Source organism: Somniosus microcephalus, chromosome 15, assembly GCF_052327205.1.
Source record: "Somniosus microcephalus isolate GS21.2 chromosome 15, FLI_Smic_1.0, whole genome shotgun sequence".
In the NCBI taxonomy this organism is placed as follows: domain Eukaryota; kingdom Metazoa; phylum Chordata; class Chondrichthyes; order Squaliformes; family Somniosidae; genus Somniosus; species Somniosus microcephalus.
In genome coordinates, this window is record NC_141001.1 from 22,981,811 (window position 1) to 23,004,275 (window position 22,465).

The following is a 22,465-nucleotide window of genomic DNA, read 5'->3' on the forward strand; positions in this document are numbered from 1 at the left end:
TCATGAGGGGTGGCGTTAGTGGCAGTGCAGAGCAGTGACCGAATAGAGTGGAGCGCATCGGGGAGCACATCCTGCCAGCGGGAGGTCGGAAGGCCCCTAGACTTTAAGGCTAGCAGGGCGGCCTTCCAAACTGTCGCATTCTCTCTTTCCACCTGTCCGTTCCCCCGGGGGTTGTAACTGGTGGTCCTGCTTGTGGCAATACCCCTAGCGAGCAGATACTGGCGGAGTTCGTCGCTCATAAACGATGAGCCCCGGTCGCTATGGATATAGCTGGGGAAACCGAACAGGGTGAAAAGGTCGTTTAGACATTTAATGACCGTGGCACTGGTCATGTCCGGGCAGGGGATGGCGAACGGGAAACGGGAGTACTCATCAATAATGTTGAGGAAGTACACATTACGGTCGGGGGAGGGGAGAGGCCCTTTAAAATCAATGCTCAGGCGCTCGAAGGGGCGAGTGGCTTTTATCAGGTGAGCCCTGTCTGGTCTATAAAAGTGCGGTTTGCACTCAGCGCAGACTTGGCAGTTCCTGGTCATGGTCCTGACCTCCTCAATGGAGTAAGGCAGGTTGCGGGCCTTGATGAAGTGGAAGAACCTGGTGACCCCCGGGTGGCAGAGGTCATTGTGGAGGGCCCGCAGTCTATCGATCTGCACGCTGGCGCAGGTGCCATGCGATAGAGCATCCGGGGGTTCATTGAGCTTCCCGGGCCGGTACAAGATCTCGTAATTGTAGGTGGAAAGTTCGATTCTCCACCTCAAGATCTTGTCGTTTTTGATTTTGCCCCTCTGCTTGTTGTTAAACATAAAAGCAACTGAACGCTGGTCAGTGAGCAGGGTAAATCGTTTTCCGGCCAGGTAGTGCCTCCAATGACGCACAGCCTCCACAATAGCCTGGGCCTCCATCTCAACAGCGGAGTGTCTGGTCTCTGGGCCCTGGAGGGTTCATGAAAAGAAGGCCACGGGTCTCCCCGCCTGATTAAGGGTAGCGGCCAGGGCAAAGTCGGACGCGTCGCTTTCCACCTGGAAGGGGATGGATTCGTCCACTGCGTGCATGGTGGCTTTGGCAATGTCTTCCTTGATACGGTGGAAGGCTAAGTGGGCCTCTGCCGTCAAGGGAAAAGAGGTGGACTTGATCAGTGGACGGGCCTTGTCCGCATAGTAGGGGACCCACTGGGCGTAATAGGAGAAAAACCCTAGGCACCTTTTCAGGGCCTTGAGGCAGTGGGGCAGTGGGAGTTCCATAAGGGGACGCATCCGGTCGGGGTCGGGACCGATGACTCCGTGTTCCACAACACAGCCAAGGATGGTGAGGCGGGTTGTGCGGAATATGCACTTCTCCTTGTTATACGTCAGGTTCAGGAGTTGGGCGGTGCAGAGGAATTTTTCGAGGTTTGCGTCATGGTCCTGCAAGTCATGGCCGCAGATGGTCACATTGTCCAGATATGGGAAAGTGGCCTGCAACACATTTTGATCGACCATCCGGTCCATCTCCTTTTGGAAGACGGAGACCCCGTTGGTGACGCCAAAGGGAACCCTAAGGAAGTGATAGAGGCGGCCGTTTGCCTCAAAGGCAGTATACTGGCGGTCCTCAGGGCGGATAGGGAGCTGGTGGTATGCTGATTTCAGGTCAATGGTCGAGAAGACGCGGTACTGCGCGATCTGGTTGACCATATCAGCTATGCGGGGGAGTGGGTAAGCGTCCAGCAGGGTGTAGCGATTTATTGTCTGGCTGTAGTCGATGACCAGGCGCTGCTTCTCGCCGGTCTTAACGACCACAACCTGGGCTCGCCAGGGGCTGGTGCTGCCCTCAATAATCCCCTCCTTCAGGAGCCGCTCCACTTCAGTTTTAATGAAAACCCTGTCCCCGGCACTGTATCGCCTGCTCTTTGTGGTGATGGGCTTACAGTCGGGGGTGAGATTAGCAAACAGTTGGGGGGGGGTGACTCTGAGTGTGGAGAGGTTGCACCTGGTGCGCGGCGGGCAATTTGGAAGCTGCTGGCTGTGGACTGTGAGTGGGGGGAGGGGTCCACCGTACGCCATCGTAACACTTTTAAGGTGGCACTGAAAATCTAACCCCAGTAGGACGGCAGCGCAGAGGTGGGGCAGGACCAGAAGTTTAAAATTATCGTACACAGTCCCGTCTACTAAGAGTGTGACCACGCAGTAGCCGCCAATGTCCGCCGACTGGGACTCGGAGGCCATAGAAATCCGCTGGTGCGCAGGCAGGACTGGGAGAGAGCAACGCCGCACCGTGTCGGGGTGGATGAAGCTCTCCGTGCTCCCAGAGTCAAAAAGGCAGATTGTTTCGTGACCATTTACCTTAATGTCCATTGTGGACCGGGCCAGTTGGTGCGGTCTCGCTTGGTCCAGCTTAACGGAGGCCAGCGTAGGGGTCGGTGTGTCGTTGCGGGTATCAGATGAGGCGGTGTTGGGGGCCAAGATGGCGGCTGGCATCCAAGATGGCGGCGTCCATGATCCCCATGTGGCTGGAGGCGTCCAAAATGGCTGTTGTTCCGGTGGTTCGCACATGGCTGGGGAGGCCCAAGATGGCGGCCCGCATGGCCCACACGCGGCGCTGCTGGGGTTCGGGGTGGCTTTGGCCCTGCAGATGCTGGCGTAGTGTCCCTTCTTCCTGCAGCCCGAGCAGATCGCATTTTTCGCCGGGCAGCGCGCTCTGGGGTGTTTGGCCTGGCCACAGAAGTAACATTTCTGGCCTTGGGACACTGCTGCGGTAGTTGGGCCGTTGCTGGGATGTGGCTGGTGTGGCACGGTGCTATGAGACGGTCCTACCGTGTCCCAGGCTGTCGTTCCCCGTGGCGTCCACGGTGCAGAGGAGTAGGCATCCATGCCCCGGTAGGCTGCGTCCAATGATAGTGCGAGTTCAGAGGCCTTGTTGAGGTCGAGGTCACTCTGCTCCAACAGTCGCTGTCGGGTGTAATTGGACCTGTGGCCCGCCACAAAAGCGTCCCGGATAAGTTCCTCTGTGTACACGGCAGCCTTTACATCCTTACAACCACAGGCCCGGCCAAAAACAGACAGTGCCTGAAGGTATTGCTCGGTCGATTCCCCAGGTTGTTGTTTACGACTCCCCAGGAGGTGCCTGGCGTACACCTCGTTCACTGGGCGCGTGTACTGGTCCTTGAGGAGCTTGAGAGCAGCCGTGTACGAGGTCGCGTCCTGAATGACTGAGTACGCTCGGTGGTTCACTTTGGAGATCAGGACATCCAGTTTGTCCTCATCCGATTTGACCGTTGCAGCGGAGGCGATCAGGAATTTTTCAAAGCACTTAAGCCAGTGAGCAAACTTGGTGGATGCGTCCGCCTCCCGATGGTCTAAGTCCAGGCATGCTGGTGTGAGGATCTTCTCCATTATAAAAAATGTTGTTAATAAAATTGATGCGCTATCAATTACTCAAAAGACTGAGGTTAAGCGAGTAACTAACAGGCTTTTATTAACAAGAGAATGAAGGTATGCCTCGAGTGGTCGACCAGTCCAGAATACAGAGGGACTGTGGAGCAGTCACCTTTATACCTGGACTCGTGGGAGGAGTCAGCCGAGGCATGTACAGACATGTACACAGTGGAATACAAACAGTGGTTTACCACAGTATGTATACTTTATTTAACCCAGACCAGGTAAGGGAATGAAAATGTGAAAGATTGAAGCGTTGCTGAGAGAGGATGCATGAGGCAACAGATTGTTTCACCCAGACTGGGTGGGGAGGGCTATGGATTTATATACTCGGCAGAGCTAGGTGACCACATTGGGACCCCTTCAATGTTGGGATGCCTTAAAGGAAGTCTATCCCTTGTGTGATTACCCCCACCACCATCCCACCCCCTTACAGACCATAGCCTAGTAGAGAATGCAATTTGAAGAAGAACAGTACTTATCTGAATTAGCACCTAAATGATATTAATGAAGACATATGGTGCCAGGCGGCTATAGGCAGCACTACCCAGTTATGATGGTGGGGAGGAATTCTACACAATATTTGAAGTCAGAATATTTGCTTCTGTTCAACAGTTTAAAGCATAATAAATCAATTTAGCAGCTTTAGTCACTTGGGACATTTTACTATATTAAAGGCGCTATATAAATGCAAGTTGCTGATGATGTGAGCATCCAACAAACCTGAGTCCCAAAGAGCACAAACCTCTGGTGGTTGCTACAGCCAGCGGAGTCGGTGGGTTGGTCCAGTGGGTGAATGCCAATCCCCATTGGAGGAGCTTACGTAGTTTGTCAGATGCCCTGCTCTGTACCTTGTGTGTAACTTTCGGTCTCGTGTTCGCTCTGAGTTTCTTTGCTACCCCTAACATTGTTTCTCCTGCAAGTGGGTTCTGTATTTTTTATTTTTACTTCCTTTATAAAATGAATGTTATTCAGCTGGGTATGATTTCTTTCTTCAGTTTCAGTTCTACATGTTGCTTATTTGACAGTAACTGAGACCTGACTGAGACTCTTTGTTCATGGTGTGTTAATGAAGTGGGATATTATCTTTTCAAGACTAACACCAGTATCGCCATCTTTATTCCTTGACTGTCTTTTCTAAGGCCAGCCTCAGTATCCACTGTCTTTCCTCATAATATGTTCAGACCAATTGTGTCCAAGACACCACCAATTATTCAGAACCCTGGGTAAATAACATTTAAGCCTAGAAATCACATTGGGGTGCGAGCACTCAACATGTTCGTATAAAATTACTTTGCTATTTTAACAGAGATCTCACCCATTTATTTGTTAATTCCTACCTGTAGTGTGCTAAGTGTGGCCCATGTGGATGTGTCCCTCTAAGAGAATGTCACCCTGTGGGGAGCAGTACCCCAGTCCTCCATCCTCCCAGTCATTGGTGGAGCATGCTGGTGCACCAGCGCATTGCTGCAGCGACCACACCAATCAGCTCACTCTTCACTAGTGTTCTACTAATTGTGCCTGTTACACTAACAGACCATAAATGTGTAAATGTCATGGCATTGATGACAGACAGACCGAACTGATGAGATGTGATGGATGGCGAGATTTGGGGCTTGAGAGAGAGAGTGTCTGTATGGAGATAATATGAAATCTTTGCTGCCTACAGTTAATTAGGTAGAAGGGACAGGGTAGACCCTTGAAGGAAGGGGAAGAGGGAGTACGAGTGAAAGCACCCACCATTTTAACAAAAGCCCCAAAATAAAATAAAATAAATGGACCGATGCCCCGCACCCCCATGAAGGTGTGAACCTGTCTCCTTGTCTCCAGTATCCAGTATCCTCTTTAATGCATCTGCTTCTGCTGCTCAACTATTCTCTTGTGCAGCTTACAGCATCAGCTCCATCATTATCTGCAGCTCTTCCACTAACCTATCAGTTTGGCACTTTTGGTGTCTTCTTCTCTGCTGCATTCCTTGTACTATTTCTTGGGCTGCTATCTAGAAAGGAGATACTCCAGTCTTAAGAGAGATACCAGCCATTGTTTTTGTATAAACCCGAAATGGTCCAGAATATACTTTTCACAGAAATCACAGAAACCCCACAGTGCAGATAAAGGCCATTTCGGCCCATCGAGCCTGCACCGACACATATCCCACCCGATCCCCGTAACCCCTACACCAACACATATCCCACCCTATCCCCATAACCCCACGTATTTAATCCCCCTAACACTAAGGGTCAATTTATCATAGCCAATCAACCTAACCCGCACATCTTTGGACTGTGGGAGGAAACCGGAGCACCCGGAGGAAACCCACGCAAACACGGGGAGAATGTGCAAACTCCACACAGACAGTCGCCCGAGGCCGGATTCGAACCCGGGTCCCTGGCGCTGTGAGGCAACAGTGCTAACCACTATGCCACCGTGCTGCCCGTTACTTTTACTGTTTCATTCCTGACTATATTCTAATGGGATGGAATAGATGAACTTAATTTGGCACGTGGCAGGAGCAAGTATCCCTGACTACCATGCTTGGCATCCCAAGGCCCCTCGTTGCTTCTGTTATCTATTTGTACTGGAGAGTTAGATAATTACATGTCTTTGAGGACACTGGTCCTTGGGTTCTGATGGTAGAAACAGGGTCAGTTTTGTTGGACTGCTGTGGATGTGGGGAAGAATAAGAGGTTAATAATGGATAATAAGAAAATGGCAGACTTGTTAAATGAATAACTTTGTATCTGTTTTCACAGCGGAGGAAGAGAATAAAATACCAGCAGTACAATGAACTAAAAATAAATCAAGGCGAGGAGCTTAGTGGATTTGATTTAAGTAAAAAAAGAGTAAGGGAGAAAATAATGAGACTAAAGATAGACACATCTAATGGTTTCCACCCCAGAGAATTAAAAGTAATAGGTGAGTAAATTACAGATGCATTAGACACAATTTTCCAAAGCTCTCTAGATTCAGGAATTGTGCCTTTGGATTAGAAAATTGCAAATGTCACTCCATTATTTAATAAAGGAAGAAGGGAGGAATCATCTTCTTCTTCTCAGGCAGTCCTTTGGAACCGAGGATGACTTGCTTCCACACTAAAAATGAGTTCTCAGGTGACTGATGAGTCCAATGTGGGACTGCTGAGTCCCCTCCAGTGCTTTGAGGTGCCTGCTATACATGGTCCATGTCTCTGAAGCATACAGGAGGGCTGGTATCACTACTGCTCTGTAGACCATGAGCTTGGTGCTGGGTTTAAGGTCCTGGTCTTCAAACACTCTCTTCCTCAGGCGGCCGAAGGCTGCACTGACACACTGAAGGCGGTGTTGGACTTCATCATCGACGTCTGCCCTTGTTAACAGTAGGCTCCTGAGGTATGGAAAGTGGTCCACGTTGTCCGAGGCCTCGTCATGGATTTTGATAATCGGGGAGCAGTACTGTGTGGCGGGGGCAGGTTGGTAGAGGATCTTTGTCTTACAGATGTTTAGTGTAAGGCCCATGCTCTTGTACGCTTCGGTGAAGGTGTTGACGATAGTTTGTAGTTCGGTCTCAGAGTGTGCACAGACGCAAGCATCGTCTGCATACTGTAATTCGATGCCAGAGGATGGGACGACTTTGGATCTGGACTGGAGGCGACGGAGGTTGAACAGTTTCCCATTCGTTCTGTAAATTAACTCCACTCCAGCGGGGAGCTTACTGAGGGTGAGATGGAGCATTGCAGCCAGGAAGATCGAGAAGAGCGTTGGTGCGATGACACAGCCTTGCTTGTCCCCGGTCCGTACATGAATTGAGTCTGTGGTCGAACCATTGGTCAGGATCACAGCTTGCATGTCGTCGTGAAGCAGGCGGAGGATGGTGACAAACTTTTGTGGGCAGCCGAATTTGTGGAGGACACGCCATAATCCCTCACGGTTGCCGGTGTCGAAGGCCTTTGTGAGGTCAAAGAAGGCCTTGTACAGTGGTTGGTGCTGTTCCCTGCATTTCTCTTTTAATTGACGTGTGGTGAAGATCAAGAGGGAAAAGTTGGGTTACTGGGTGGGCGTGGGTGCTGTGAGGAGGATGCAGAGAAACTCCAGTATGATTTGGACAGGTTGGGTGATTGGGCAGATGCATGGCAAATGCAGTATAATGTGGATAAATGCAAGGTTATCCACTTCGGTGGCAAAAACAGGAAGACAGATTATTATCTGAACGGCAATTGATTGGGAAAAGGGGAAGTGCAATGAGACCTGGGTATCCTTGTTCACCAGTCGCTGAAGGTAAGCATGCAGGTACAGCAGGCAGTTAAGAAGGCAAATGGTATTTTGGCATTCATAGCAAGAGGGTTTGAGTACAGGAACAAGGATGTCTTGCTGCAGTTGTACAAGGCCTTGGTGAGACCACAGCTTGAGTATTGTGTGCAGTTTTGGTCACCTTATCTGAGGAAGGATGTTCTTGCCATAGAGAGAGTGCAGCGAAGATTTACCAGACTGATACCGGGGATGGCAGGAATGAAGTATGAGGAGAGATTGGGTCGATTAGGCTTATATTCGCTAGAGTTTAGAAGAATGGGAGGGGATCTCATTGAAACTTATAAAATTCTAACAGGACTAGACAGACTAGATGCAGGAAGGATGTTCCCGATGGCGGAGGAGTCCAGAACCAGGGGTCACAGTCTAAGGATAAGGGGTAAGCCATTTAGGACTGAGATGAGGAGGAATTTCTTCACCCAGAGAGTGGTGAACCTGTGGAATTCTCTACCACAGAAGGCAGTTGAAGCCAATTCATTAAATATATTCAAAAGGGATCAAGGGATATGGGGAGAAGGCAGGGACAGGGTACTGAATTTGGATGATCAGCCATGATCTCATTAAATGGCGGAACAGGCTCGAGGGGCCGAATGGCCTACTCCTGCTCTTCTATGTTCCTATGTTGCTTTGCGCCTCCCGTTAGTGTCCTAAGAGAGCGCTAACGGGGCGCAAACCAACTAGCGCCCGGGCGCGCCGCCGCCCACGCCTCCCGCTAAATTCAGTGGGAGGTTAGTGGCAGCGCTAACCGGTATCGCCCCACGGTGCTGCACCGCCGCTAATGATGTCATTGCTGTGCGCAGCGCCCCGCTCATGCCCTGACCGCGATCTTCAGGAGCACCCCCTGACTTACCGCTGGACGCTATGTCCGACGTGGTCAGGGGGTCTACCTGCGGCCGGGGAGGCACAATTTAAAGGCAAGGTGTGGGCCGGCCACTTTTGTTGCTGGCCGCCTGCCAGAACCTGCCTGCGCTCCCGCCCCCGGCCTCCTGAATGCCCCCCCCCATCACGGAGTGCCCGCTCTGCTCCAAGAACCCAGCACTTCTCTTGAGTGCTGGGCTGTTTTGCCAGGTTTCCCGGGGCCCAGCTGGGCCCTGGGTCACGCTGTGCAGGGCCCCTCCCCTTTAAGAAGAGGAGGAAGGCCTGCAATACCATGGCGCAACATGTTGTAGCGCCACGTAGCGCCACGATATTGACTCGCAGCGCCCCAAGAGGGATGTGGGGCGCTTCCAGTAGCGCCCCGCTTCCCTCTTGGGGTGCAACCACTCAAGTTCCAGCGCTGGGGTGCTAACTTTTCCAAGGTGCTAAAAGTCCCACCCCAGCAAAGTTAATGCCATTTTTAGCCCCATGTCCATTTTGCCCCTTAGTGGGCGGAATCCGCATTGTGACTCTGGGAGGAGCTCTTCAGCCACTGGGAGAAGGCGATTGAGGAGGATTCTTGCGATGACGTTCCCTGTGGCAGACAGCAGGGAGACTCCTCTGTAATTACCGCAATCGGACTTGTCACCTTTCTTGAAGATGTTCACGATTACGGCATCTCTGAGATCCCCTGGCATGCTCTCCTCCTTCCAACTAAGAGAAATCAGATAACTACAGACCTGTCAGTTTAACATTCATTGTGGGGAATCTATAATCAGAGGCAGGGTGACTGAGCATTTGGACAAGTATGAGCTGATCAAAGAGAGTCAGCATGGATTTTATGAGGATGGCCTACTCCTGTTTTAATATTTCTAATAGCAATCAGAATGGTTAAAAATAAAACGTTGATGACATCATTCACCTTGTGGTAACTTGTTTTGTTTCCAGCTTCACTTTAAGTGCGAGCCCCCAGTTCCTGAAGAAAGGAAAGTTGCAGTTCCTCCTCTAGTATCCAACTCTACTTTGGGATAAGAGTGCTGAAAAACAAAATTCCAAACTAGAATGGCAACCCCAGATGTGTCAGGCCACTCCTTACACCGAACAGCTGTGCATGGCACTGCATTAAACTCTATTGGATAGAAATTCGGATGTGCTGAGCTGGGGAAAATCATTCCCATGCCAAAGTTGAGAAAGAAGCATGAAGTCATGCAATACGTGAGTCAGGATTTCCACAGAGGATGCTTACACTTTCCAGCCTGTCAGAGTTGTATCTAATCCCAATTAACCCTATCATCTTGTTATGCTTTGGGATAACATCTATGGTGACTGAGGACCACAAAACTGTTCTTTATATGAATCTGTGGATTGTGCAAACCAAAAGGATTGGCTTCAACCTTACTGAGCAAATAGGAACAGGAGGAGGCCATTCAGCCCCTCGAGCCTGTTCTGCCATTCAATTCGATCATGGCTGATCTGTATCAACAACATTTACCCTCCTTGGTTCCATATCCCCTAATACCCTTGCCTAACAAAAATCTTATCAATCTCAGTTTTGATGTTGTCAATTGACCTCCAGCCTCAACAACTTTTAGGGGGAGGGAGTTCCCGATTTCCACCACCCTTTGTGTGAAGAAGTGCTTCCTGACATCACCCTGAAAGGCCGGGCTCTAATTTTAAGGTAAAGCCCCCAGGTTCTGGACTGGCGCACCAGAGGAAATAGTTTCTCTCTAGCTACCCTGTCAAATGTTCCTATAGCAATCACATCGTCATCAATAACTATAGACCAAAGGTAAGTTAATATGACACCCCAGATGCTTTATCGCACAGTGCAAGGGTCTGTGCTATATCTGCCTGCAGTTTTGTTATATTCAATCCTTATAGATACATTATATTTTTGATGTCCAGTCTGTGCCCTTATTATGAACAGAGAAAGGCTGATGGCCCATTGGGTACAATATTTGTCGAAGGTCTGACTTGGAGGCTCCCAGCCTCACACATCCTGCCTGACCCCTTCACAGGCTCCACTGCTGTGTCAGATTCAGTGAAATGGCATATTGCAGACTTACCTTCGTACAAACACCTGCCCTCAGTTCCCAAATCCCACTTCTCCTCAGCTGAGACCAGGATTCTCAAGGTTGAAAAGATGGTGTCTGGGCTGGCCCTTGGCCAGCCTGCTAGGAGACTCCAGTACTGGAGCACTCCCGGTACAATCCTCCTTCCCTCCAGCTTTTGATGTGGGGGGCGGGGGGGAGGCGGGGAAGGGGAAGGGGAGCAGTGAGGGGACTTTAAGGTTTTAGATTTGTGCATTTAAAAAAGTCAAATAGCATAAACAAATGATTGTTAATGCACTTGTCGGTAGCGTGCCTTAGATTTTGTGCTGACTCCAGCCCCTGTGCCACGGTGAATGTGAATTGTGTTGTGAGATAAGCTCAGCTGCCGTCTCTGCCTTACAGGGGTACAGTGTTCTACATCCCAGTTCTATCGGTCGCTGCCTCACCGCCTCACAGAGACCAAACACTACCACGGCCACCAGCCCACTGCCTCAGAAAGAGCCAAAATGCACTGAAATAATCGCACTTAGCAACGGCCCGTTTCCCTTTGCAACTTCAATGTGAATCCAACTCTTGTTCATTTATCTGACAGAAAGGAAGCACTAAGCAGCCATTTGTTTATTGACTGGAAACTATTCAGTCTTGTATATCCTCTACTTTCAGTAACAAAGTGCTGCTTCTGATAAAGCACAAATCTGACTTTTGTGGAAATCAGTGTAAATATTATACAGGGCTACTACAAAAAACAAACACCACTTCCAGGATTTCCTTATTAAACAAACACTATTCACTTCTCCCAGTCAATCTGGGCTATAGTCAGAACTGCTGAAATCAAACCTTGCAATGTAAACGATTACCTTTGTGTCCGCCTGTACCAGTTCTGAAGGCCAGTGCTCTGTGTGCCCTGAACCCCCGTCAACTGGAAAGTGAATCTACTGCACAAACCCGTTTGACTTAACGCTCATCAGAAGCAGACTTTCATCACATCTGGCTGGTGTTCAAGCCACGACACTAAAGATACAAGAACAGTCTTCTAACCCAGGAAATGTTCTGAGAGATGGAATGGCTGGAGGCTCCTCAGGTCAGGATCGGGAGATGAAAAAGCAGTTCAACACACCATTCCACTCTGTCCTGACTAGAATTAGAGAGGTGTGGGGGATGGAACTTTCAATCCCTGTCATAGGTCAATATAAAGCAGGTATCAGTGCAAGGCTACGGTTGGGCTAAGATTTTGGCTCCTGGTGTATTCTGGGTTAGTGAGGCCTTCCAATGATATTCCGCTTGCACCACAGTGAGCTACCATTAGCCTTTGGTCAGTCAGGCGTGTGGCACATGGAGAGTCTCCAAATCAAGCTACTCAGTTAGGGTTTCTGTTTGGCCCATTCGGAAAAACACTCTCTCCATAGGGACACATCATTTACCCAGGTCCAGATTCTTAGCCACAGGTTGGCAGAGCTCCAAGTGTGCAGCAGGGGTATTGCTGGAGGTTAACCAGCTAAAGCCAAGCAGCTTACCAGAGCTGCTTCTCATTGCTGGTTCAACATTAGAAAATGGCCAGGAATGAAACATTATTCAGCTGGGTATGATTTCTCTCTTCAATGCAGGATTACTTGGAGCCAAACATTGGCAAGACCAGAGCCATCATTTTTGGTTCTCGGCACAATATCCGTACCCTTGCAAGTAACTCCATTCCCTTACCCGGCCATTTTCTCAGGCTGTTGGCAACCTTGCCATCCTATTCAACTCTAAGTTCCAACACCCTATTCTCTCCATCACCCAGTCCTCACTGACCTACATTGGTTCCATGTCCCCCAGTATGTCCAATTTAAGATTCTCATCCTTGTGCTCAAATCCCTTCATGGTGTAAGATTCACAAAATTCAGCAGATTCCCCAAAACCAAGAAGATTACCCTAAAGAAGGGATTTTTGGACTGTTAATAAACCATGTCAGAATGGTATAAGAATATTGGGCCTAAGGGAGATTTAAAATCAAAGACCCCAGGATTTTGGTTTTATTTTTAAAAGCATGTTCGAGCCTGTGGAAGGAAAAAGGCTGCAACAAAGGAATTGGGATTGGCCTCTGTAACTGGACAGTTTTGGGTATTGGCATTAACCAAGCTGTCTGGGTAATATCTAGACTGTCTCAGTCATTTTACATACTGACAATAGATCAACGGAAAAGCAGTTCCCGCCAAAATTACAGAACCATCCAAAACCTTGCATAATGCAAAACATGCCACCAACCAACAAAAGAACCTTGGCCCCCACAGGAAAAGACAACTTTACTGCAATTAAACAAGAGGTTAAACAATCGATGGGACCATCCTGAAACCACTTCACACGTTCTTAAAACAACTTAAGATCAATGGAACCACCCCGAAACCAATTAAACAATTCACACCAATCAAAATTAACGAGCCCGCCAAAACCAACAATAAGCCAGAACTGATTTAGCGCGCAGATTAGCAGGCCTCAATCAGTATAATTGAAGGCCTGTTTCTCACAGAAAAGAGTTGAGTTCAAGGAGTTCAGCAAGGAAAGAGTTCAAGTTCAAGTAAGAAGATTCATCAGCCCAGAAGAGATCCACCAACATCGAGATCAAGAAGTCCATCTCAAAGCAGTTCTCCCTCTTGAAGAAGTAACACGCCATTGTGGCAGACCAGGGCCCCACGAAACAAACAACCAAAAATATTACCAGCAACTGGGTAATATTGGGCCACCACGATCAAAAAGAAACCAACTTAGAAGAAACCGAAGATCCGCAAGTTTTTCCACTCTACAAACTATCCTGACTTACCCCTGGGTAAGACTTTACTGAAAAAGACTCAAAACCCTATTTCTAACTAAAGAAAATTGGGTACTCGCCTGATAGATCCAATACGCGCCCTATCGCATCAGTGGACTCGCGAAGACTGACCAGCTACGCAGGTGAAGTCCTCTACTGCGCCCGGGGTACAGCAGGCCCCAACTGACACATCTAGAGAACCCCGAAATCGTGAACCTCTACAACTGTCAAAAGAAGTCATTTTGGTCAGCATTATCCGTGGTCCTCTGGAGCCCAACTTAGCTAGTGAAGTGGGATTGGGAGGGGTGAAGTATTCTGTCTACTGTTATTTTCCCTCATATATTCCGAAGTGTTCCCCCAATTTAGAGTGTTAAGATTATTGTGTTGTGTATTTTCTTTCTCAAATAAAGATCAAAGTTCTTTCACCAAAATTCAGTTGTCTGCTGCAATTTCATTTCAACCCCCAAATAAGTCCAAGGTCTAGAACCAAGGGAGTGGGAGCGATTCGAACTGCTCATAAGTCAGAGGTGAAGCTGACCCACACACCACCTCCTTCATGGCCATATCCTTGTAACATCCTCCAGCCCTACAACTGCTCTCCCAAACTCTCTGCTCCTCTGACTCTAGTCTCTTGTGCATCCCACATCCCTTCGCCCATCATTGGCAGCCATGCTTTCAGCCGCCTCAGCCTTACACTCTGAAATTCCCTCCCTAAACCCTTCTGCCTCTCCACTCTCGTCCTCTTTTATGACCCTCTTTAAAACCCACCTGATTGTCAAGCTTTTGTTCACCCCACCTAATATCTCCTCCTTTGGCTCAGAGTCTAAGGGCTGGATTTTTCCAACCTCGGCGGGTCCATGGCGGGCAACGTCCATGGCGTGTGGGGACCTCGCATCTGTCTCAATCCCAGCCTCCAACAAGATTTTACGTTAATTGGACTTCTTAAGCCCGCCTTGCGAGGTTCTTGGCCAATTAACGGGAAGCGGGTCTGATGACGTCATTTGATGACGTGTCATCAGCTGGTTTCCTTAAAGGGGCCATGGTCACATTGGTTTTTACAGTTCTGCTGTCAGTGTTCTGCAGCATTGAGGTGCTGCAAACACTGACAAGCACTGCACAGAGGTGCACGGCTGCACCCAGGTTCTCCCATGACTCCCTCCATATGCTTATGGAGGGTGTCACAGCACGCAGGGAGGTTTTCTTCCCCTCCAATGGGCAGAAGAGACCTCCCCAGGACACCAACACAGCCTCTTTGCACATTGCACAGGAGGGCACAAGCAGGGATGTCGTCAGGAGGACCAGGCTGCAGTGGCACAAACCTTTCAATGATCTCAGTAGATCACAAAACGTTACTGCAAAGCCACACTCAACCTCATCCTGCTGTGCCATTTATCACATCCCCATCACTCTGCCTTCCCTACCCTACTCCTGCACATCCTTGCTCACACCAACTTACCTTGCACCTCCACCCATCTCTCTCTATCTACATTATCACTTCCCCATCTCACTAGCCACCCCTCACACACCCTCATTCTTGTCCAATCATACCAACTAAGAACACACAAGGGTAAGCACTTGGAAGGTTTCGCCAATGTTCATGTAAAGTTTCTGGTCTTGTGGTGTCAAACATTGAAACCTTTAATTTGAACACTTTGCGTTCTTGGTCAGATTTGTTTTCACCTTTGGAAGTGACTTAGTGAGTTGCAGTGAATGGTGAGACATAAGGGTACCCCCCACAATTCTGATGAGTGTGAAAGGAATGGCTTGGGCATTGTGGAGACGCTTAATGGTGTTGGTGTGAGGTGGTGCCAGCCTGGCACATCATGTGGCAGCCAGGGTGTACAGCGTCAAGTGAAGTAAATCTGGCCATGGTGAGGTCATCGCTGGCATCCCGGGCAGCAATGTGGTCGGGTGCTGATGCCCTGTGTCCTGTGCAGCATCAGGTGATCGCGGAGAAGGTTGGTGGTGTTGGGGCTGCTCGTGGTGGGATTCTGAGGACCAAGGTGAGATTTTTTCAAGGGCACCGATGCTGCTGGAATAGATGGCAGGTGAGGTTGAGATGACAGAAGCGATGTGTCAATGGTGAGCGAGGTTACTCCAAGGAGGTGACACTGGATACAGAATTTACTCTTGTGGACCTTGTGGAAAACTTGGGAAAATGCTTTGTACCTGATAAATTGCACTCTGGTTAAATACACAGCACAGCGAGCCACACAACTCATCATAAAATGTGTGAGTGCATTGCCACCACCCTCTCGACCACATCAAGAGAGCACACCGTAACCCATTAAATCCATCAGTTGGAGGTGTGGGGCTTAAAACAGTTGCTAGCTGTTTGCAACCCAATTATGATAGGCACCAAGCCCTGGATGTCTGTGTGTGTGTGTGTGTGTGTGTGTGCGCGCGCGCGCACGAGTGTGTGTGCGTACCCATGCGCTCTCTCATACCTGGCCTCCACATAATGCTTTCCAGCAGCTATGGGCCCAAGTCTCAGAGTTTGTGCAATGGCTGTACAATGACTATCTGTTTTTTGTGAGACATAAGAACATACACAGGGCAGCTAGCATCACACGAGCCACCTTTATGTTCTAGACATCCAAGTCATAGAGTTAGATAGAAATTACAACACGGAAACAGGCCATTTGGCCCAATCAGTCCTGCTGGTTTTTTGTGTCATGTACAAGGCTCACTCATCGACAACTGCTTAATCCAGATCCTCATAGCAGGGGCTTTGGCAAAGAGGCCAGTCTACCAAGTGGCTGACTTCCAGCTCTATGATACTTGAAAGGCCAGTGTACACTGAAGCCCTCCCTGCAGAGGTCTACCATGGGAAGCAGCACGGATCATGGAGGGGCCAATGACCGAAACCAGCTGAATCAGAGGTTTATCAATGGGTGGGCAGCCTGAAACTTGATGTTCCCATTTTTTATGAACTTTGAATTGACCAGTAAATCACTGGCACTTTAAGCACAGAACAGTGTCTCCTCTCAGCGTTATTCTCTGCTGGGGTCGGCATGAATCAGAGAATTCGGGCACACTTCTCTCTTTTGTATTTTTAATGGAAGTGCATGATCTGAGTTAGCAGCCAGACCTCCCTGAGTGTCCAGTAATAGAACGTGCCTTTTGATCTTTGAATGAGAATTTGAAGACTTTGTAATGCTGCGTCATTACAGAGAGCGCAGATATTGCTGTCATTTAGTGTGTAGTTTTTTTTCAATCTTTGCTCCGCCACAAGACATAGCAGTGTTGTCCAGTCGATGCTAACACTCCTCTGATGGATGAAGGTAGTCCAAATACGCAAGTGATTATTGTAGAGAACAAGATTAACAGACCTCCTCTTCTTCTCTCTAGGTTATATTTTGCAAGCGAAGGATCCTAGCTGGATTAGCAGAGTCTCAGAGCGTTTAAAGAATATTTGTAAACTAAGGCTGTAAGGAGATGTAGGGCACCTTTCCGAGGTGTTTCAATCACATCTAACTCGGCTTTTGTCTTGCTTCCATATTTTGTCACAGCAGGACTTGGCCTGGAGTTTCCGCTCGGATGCAATGGTTTTTTCAGTGCAATTCACCCAAAATTGGCCAAACCAACACAAAAGATCCAGGAAATTCAAGTGCAGTCCAAATCGAGTTTCCACGATCTTTTGTGCTGGTTTAAAAAACATTGCACTAGAAACTGGCCCCGCCCACAAAACTGGCCCCACCCCAGATTGATTTAAAAAAAAATTGTTTATGGGACGTGGGCAACGCTGGCAAGGCCAGCATTTATTCCCCATTCCTAAATGCCCTTGAGAAGGTGGTGGTGAGCCGCCTTCTTGAACCACTGCAGTCCGTGTGGTGAAGGTACTCCCACAGTGTTGTTAGGGAGGGAATTCCAGGATTTTGACCCAGCGATGATGAAGGACCGGCAATATACTTCCAAGTCAGGATGGTGTGTGATTTGGATAGGAACTTGGAGGTGGTGGTGTTCCCATGCGCCTGCTGCCCTTGTCCTTCTAGGCGGAAGAGGTCGCGGGTTTGGGAGGTGCTGCCGGAAAAGCCTTGGTGAGTTGCTGCAGTGCACCTTGTAGATGGTACACACTGCTGCCATGGTCTGTCGGTGGTGGAGGGAGTGAATGTTTAAGGTGGTGAATGGGGTGCCAATCAAGCGGGCTGCTTTGTCCTGGATGGTGTCGAGCTTCTTGAATGTTGTTGGAGCTGCACTCATCCAGGCAAGTATTCCATCATACTCCTTACTTGTGCCTTGTAGATGGTGGAAAGGCTTTGGGGAGTCAGGAGGTGAGACACTCACCGCAGAATACCTAGCCTCTGACCTGCTCTTGTTGCCACAGTATTTATGTGGCTGGTCCAGTTAAGTTTCTGTCAATGGTAACCCCCAGGATGTTGTTGGTGGGGTATTCGGCGATGGTAATGCCATTGAACAGGAGGTGGTTAGACTCATGCTTGTTGGAGATAGTCATTGCCTGGCACTTCTGTGGCGCAAATGTTACCTGTCACTTATCAGCCCAAGCCTGAACAATGTCCAGGTCTTGTTGCATGTGGGCATGGGCTGCTTCATTATCTGAGGAGTTGTGAATGGCGCTGAACACTGTGCAGTCATCAGCGAACATCCCCATTTGTGACCTTATGTTGGAGGGAAGGTCATTGGTGAAGCAGCTGAAGATGGTTGGGCCTAGGACACTGCCCTGAGGAACTCCTGCAGCAATGTCCTGGGGCTGTGATGATTGACCTTCAATCACCACAACCATCTTCCTTTGTGTTCGGTATGACTCCAGCACGTGGAGAGTTCTCCCCTCGATTCCCATTGACTTCAGTTTTACAAGGGCTCCTTGATGTCACACTTGGTCAAATGCTGCCTTGATGTCAAGGGCAGTCACTCTCACCTCACCTCTGGAATTCAGCTCCATTGTCCACGTTTGGACCAAGCCTGTAATGAGGTCGGGAGCCGAGTGGTCCTGGCGGAACCCAAACTGAGCATCAGTGAGCAGGTTATTGGTGAGTAAGTGCCACTTGATAGCACTGTTGATGACACCTTCCATCATTTGCTGATGATTGAGAGTAGACTGATGGGGCTGGATTGGATTTGTCCTGATTTTTATGGACAGGACATACCTGGGCAGATTTCCACATTGTCGGATAGATGCCAGTGTTGTAGCTCTGCTGGAACAGCTTGGCTAGAGGCGTGGCTAGTTCTGGAGCACAAGTCTTCAGCACGACAGTCGGGATGTTGTCGGTGCCCACAGCCTTTGCTGTATCCACCACTAATCATTAATCACCATTGGGAGTTTCTGCTAATTGTGCTTGTTTGCAGGCCTTTGATGATGCTCTTAAGAAGCCAATATAACGAGCAAATGGTTCTATATAGTTTTTTTTAAATTCAGTAATTTAAAATTGGGTTACTCACAGGTGGTGGATTGACACTGTAATTTAAAATGCTTATTTTTTGTGGTAAACCACTTTCTAGCTGTATTAATCATATTGCACCAAGTTAGCACTCTTAAAAATAGCAACGGCTATTTTAAAAGCAACAATTTATTTTTTTAAATTATGTTCCAAAACGCTGCCCGATTCTGCTGGTTCATGGGAGATTTTACCTTTGACATATGCAAATGAGATTGTGCAGAAACAAAAGAAAAAAAAAACTTCCGTAAACTAGCACAATTTTAAGCGCAATTTGCTCCCGGATCGCTGATTGCACCCAAATCGGAAACTCTTGTCCCCTGTGTTCAGTCAGGGCAACATAGATGGTGAAATCATTATATAAACTACCAGGGGATATGTACAGTGATATTCTATGAACTACCAGCAGATAGTGGTTAGCACTGTTGCCTCACAGCGCCAGGGACCCGGGTTCGAATCCAGCCTCGGGCGACTGTCTGTGTGGAGTTTGCACATTCTCCCCGTGTTTGCGTGGGTTTACTCCGGGTGCTCCGGTTTCCTCCCACAGTCCAAAGATGTGCGGGTTAGGTTGATTGGCTATGATAAATTGACCCTTAGTGTTAGGGGGATTAAATACGTGGGGTTACGGGGATAGGGTGGGATATGTGTTGGTGTAGGGGTTACGGGGATCGGGTGGGATATGTGTCGGTGCAGGCTCGATGGGCCGAAATGGCCTCTATGTGCACTGTGTGGTTTCTGTGATTTCTGTGATATGTACAGTGATATTCTATGAACTACCAGCGGATATGTACAGTGATATTCTATGAACTACCAGGGGATATGTACAGTGATATCATTGTATAAACTACCAGGGGATATGTACAGTGATATTGTATAAACTACCAAGGGATATGCACAGTGATATTGTATAAACTAACAGGGGACATGTACAGTGATATTGTATAAACTACCAAGGGACATGTACAGTGATATTGTATAAACTACCAGGGGATTTGTACAGTGATATTGTATAAACTACCAGGGGATTTGTACAGTGATATTGTATAAACTACCAGGGGATTTGTACAGTGATATTGTATAAACTACCAGGGGATTTGTACAGTGATATTGTATAAAAAAAACTAGGGAATATGTACAGTGATATCATTATTGAAACAACCAGAGCCTATGTAGAGTGATGTAATTATATAAATGACCATGGGATATGTACAGTGATATCATTATATAAACTACTATAGGATATGAACAGTGACATGGTATAAGCTACATGGGGATATAGACAGTGATATTATATAAACTACTAGGGAATATGTACAGTGATATCATTATTTAAACAACCAGGTGATATGTAAAGTGATATTGTATAAAATACTAGGGAATATGTACAGTGATATCATTATATAAACTACCAGGGGATATGTACTGGGATATTGTATAAAGTACCAGGGGATATGTACAGTGATATCATTGTATAAACTTCCAGCAGATATGTACAGTGATATTGTATAAACTACCAGGTGATATGTACAGTGATATCATTATATAAACTACCAGGGGATATGTACAGTGATATCATTGTATAAACTACCAGGGGATATGAACAGTGATATCATTATATAAATTTCCAGTGGATATATACAGTGATATTGTATAATCTACTAGGGAATATGTGCAGTGATATCATTATATAAACTACCAGGGGATATGAACAGTGATATCATTATATAAATTTCCAGTGGATATATATACAGTGATATTGTATAAACTACCACGGGATATGTACAGTGATATTCTATTAACTACCAGGGGATATGTACAGTGATATCATTGTATAAAACTACCAGGGGATATGTACAGTGATATTGTATAAACTACCAAGGGATATGCACAGTGATATTGTTTAAACTTCCAGGGGATATGTACAGTGATGTTATTGTATAAACCAGCAGAGGAGATGTACAGTGTTAGCATTATATAAACAACCAGGGGATATGAACAATGATATTATATAAACGACCAGTGGATATGTAGACTGATATCATTATATCAGCTACCAAGGGATATATACAGTAGTATCATTATATAAACTATTGGGGGATATGTACAGTGATATCGTTGTATAAACAGCCAGGGGATATGTAGAGTGAGATCATTATATAAACTATCGAGGGATATGTACAGTGATATTGTATAAACTACCAGGTGATATGAACAGTGACATTATATAAACTACCAGGGGATATGTACAGTGATATCATTATATAAACTACTAGGGAATATAGACAGTGGTATCATTATATAAACAACAATGGGATATGTACAGTGATATCATTTTATAAGCTACAAGGGGATATGTACAGTGATATTTTTGTATAAACTACCAGGGGATATGTACAGTGACATCATTATATAACCTACTAGGGGATATGTACAGTGATATTGTATAAACAACCAGGGGATATGTACAGTGATATTGTATAAACTACCAGGGGATATGCACAGTGATATTGTATAAAATACTAGGGAATATGTACAGTGATATCATTATTTAAACAACCAGGGGATGGGGACGGTGATATTGTATAAACTACCAGGCGATATGTACATTGATATCATTATGTAAACTACCAGGGGATATGTACAGTGATATCATTACATAAATGACCAGAGGATATGTACAGTGATATCATTATATAAATGACTTGGGGATATGTACAGTGATATTGTATAAACTACCAGGGGATATATACAGTGATATAATTGCATAAACTACCAGGGGATATGTACAGTGATATCATTATATAAAGTACCAGGGGATATGTACAGTGATATCATTATATAAACTATCGGGGGATATGTACAGTGGTTTTTTTTAATTTTTAATTTATGTGATTTGGGCGTCGCTGGGAAGGCCAGCATTTATTGCCCATCCCTAATTGCCCTTGAGAAGGGGGTGGTGAGCTGCCTTCTTGAACTGCTGCAGTCCGTGTGGTGAAGGTATTCCACAGTGCTGTTAGGTAGGGAGCAGCAGGATTTTGATCCAGCGACGATGACAGATCGGCGATATACTTTTAAGTCAGGACGATGTGTGACTTTGAGGGGAACTTGGAGTTGGTGGTGTTCCCATGAGCCTGCTGCCCTTATTGTTCTAGGTCAAAAAGGTTGATGATTTGGGAGGTGCTGCCGAAGGATCCTTGGTGAGTTGTTGCAGTGCATCTTGTAGATGGTACACACTGCAGACACGGTACGCCGGTGGTGGAGGGAGTGAATGTTTAAGGTGGTACATGGGGTGCCAATCAAGCGGGCTGCGTTGTCCTGGATGGTGTTGAGCTTCTTGAGTGTTGTTGGAGCTGCACTCAACTAGGCAAGTGGAGAGTATTCCATCACACTCCTTACTTGTGCCTTGTAGATGATGGAAAGGCTTTGGGGAGTCAGGAGGTGAGACATTCACCGCAGAATACCTAGCCTCTGACCTGCTCTTGTTGTATAAACTACCAGGGAATATGTACAGTGATATCATTATATAAACTACCTGGGGATATTTACAGTGATATCATTATATAAACTACCTGGGGATATTTACAGTGATATCATTATATAAACTACCATGGGATGTGTACAGTGATATCATTATATAAACTACCTGGGGATATGTACAGTGATATTATATAAACTACCATGGGAT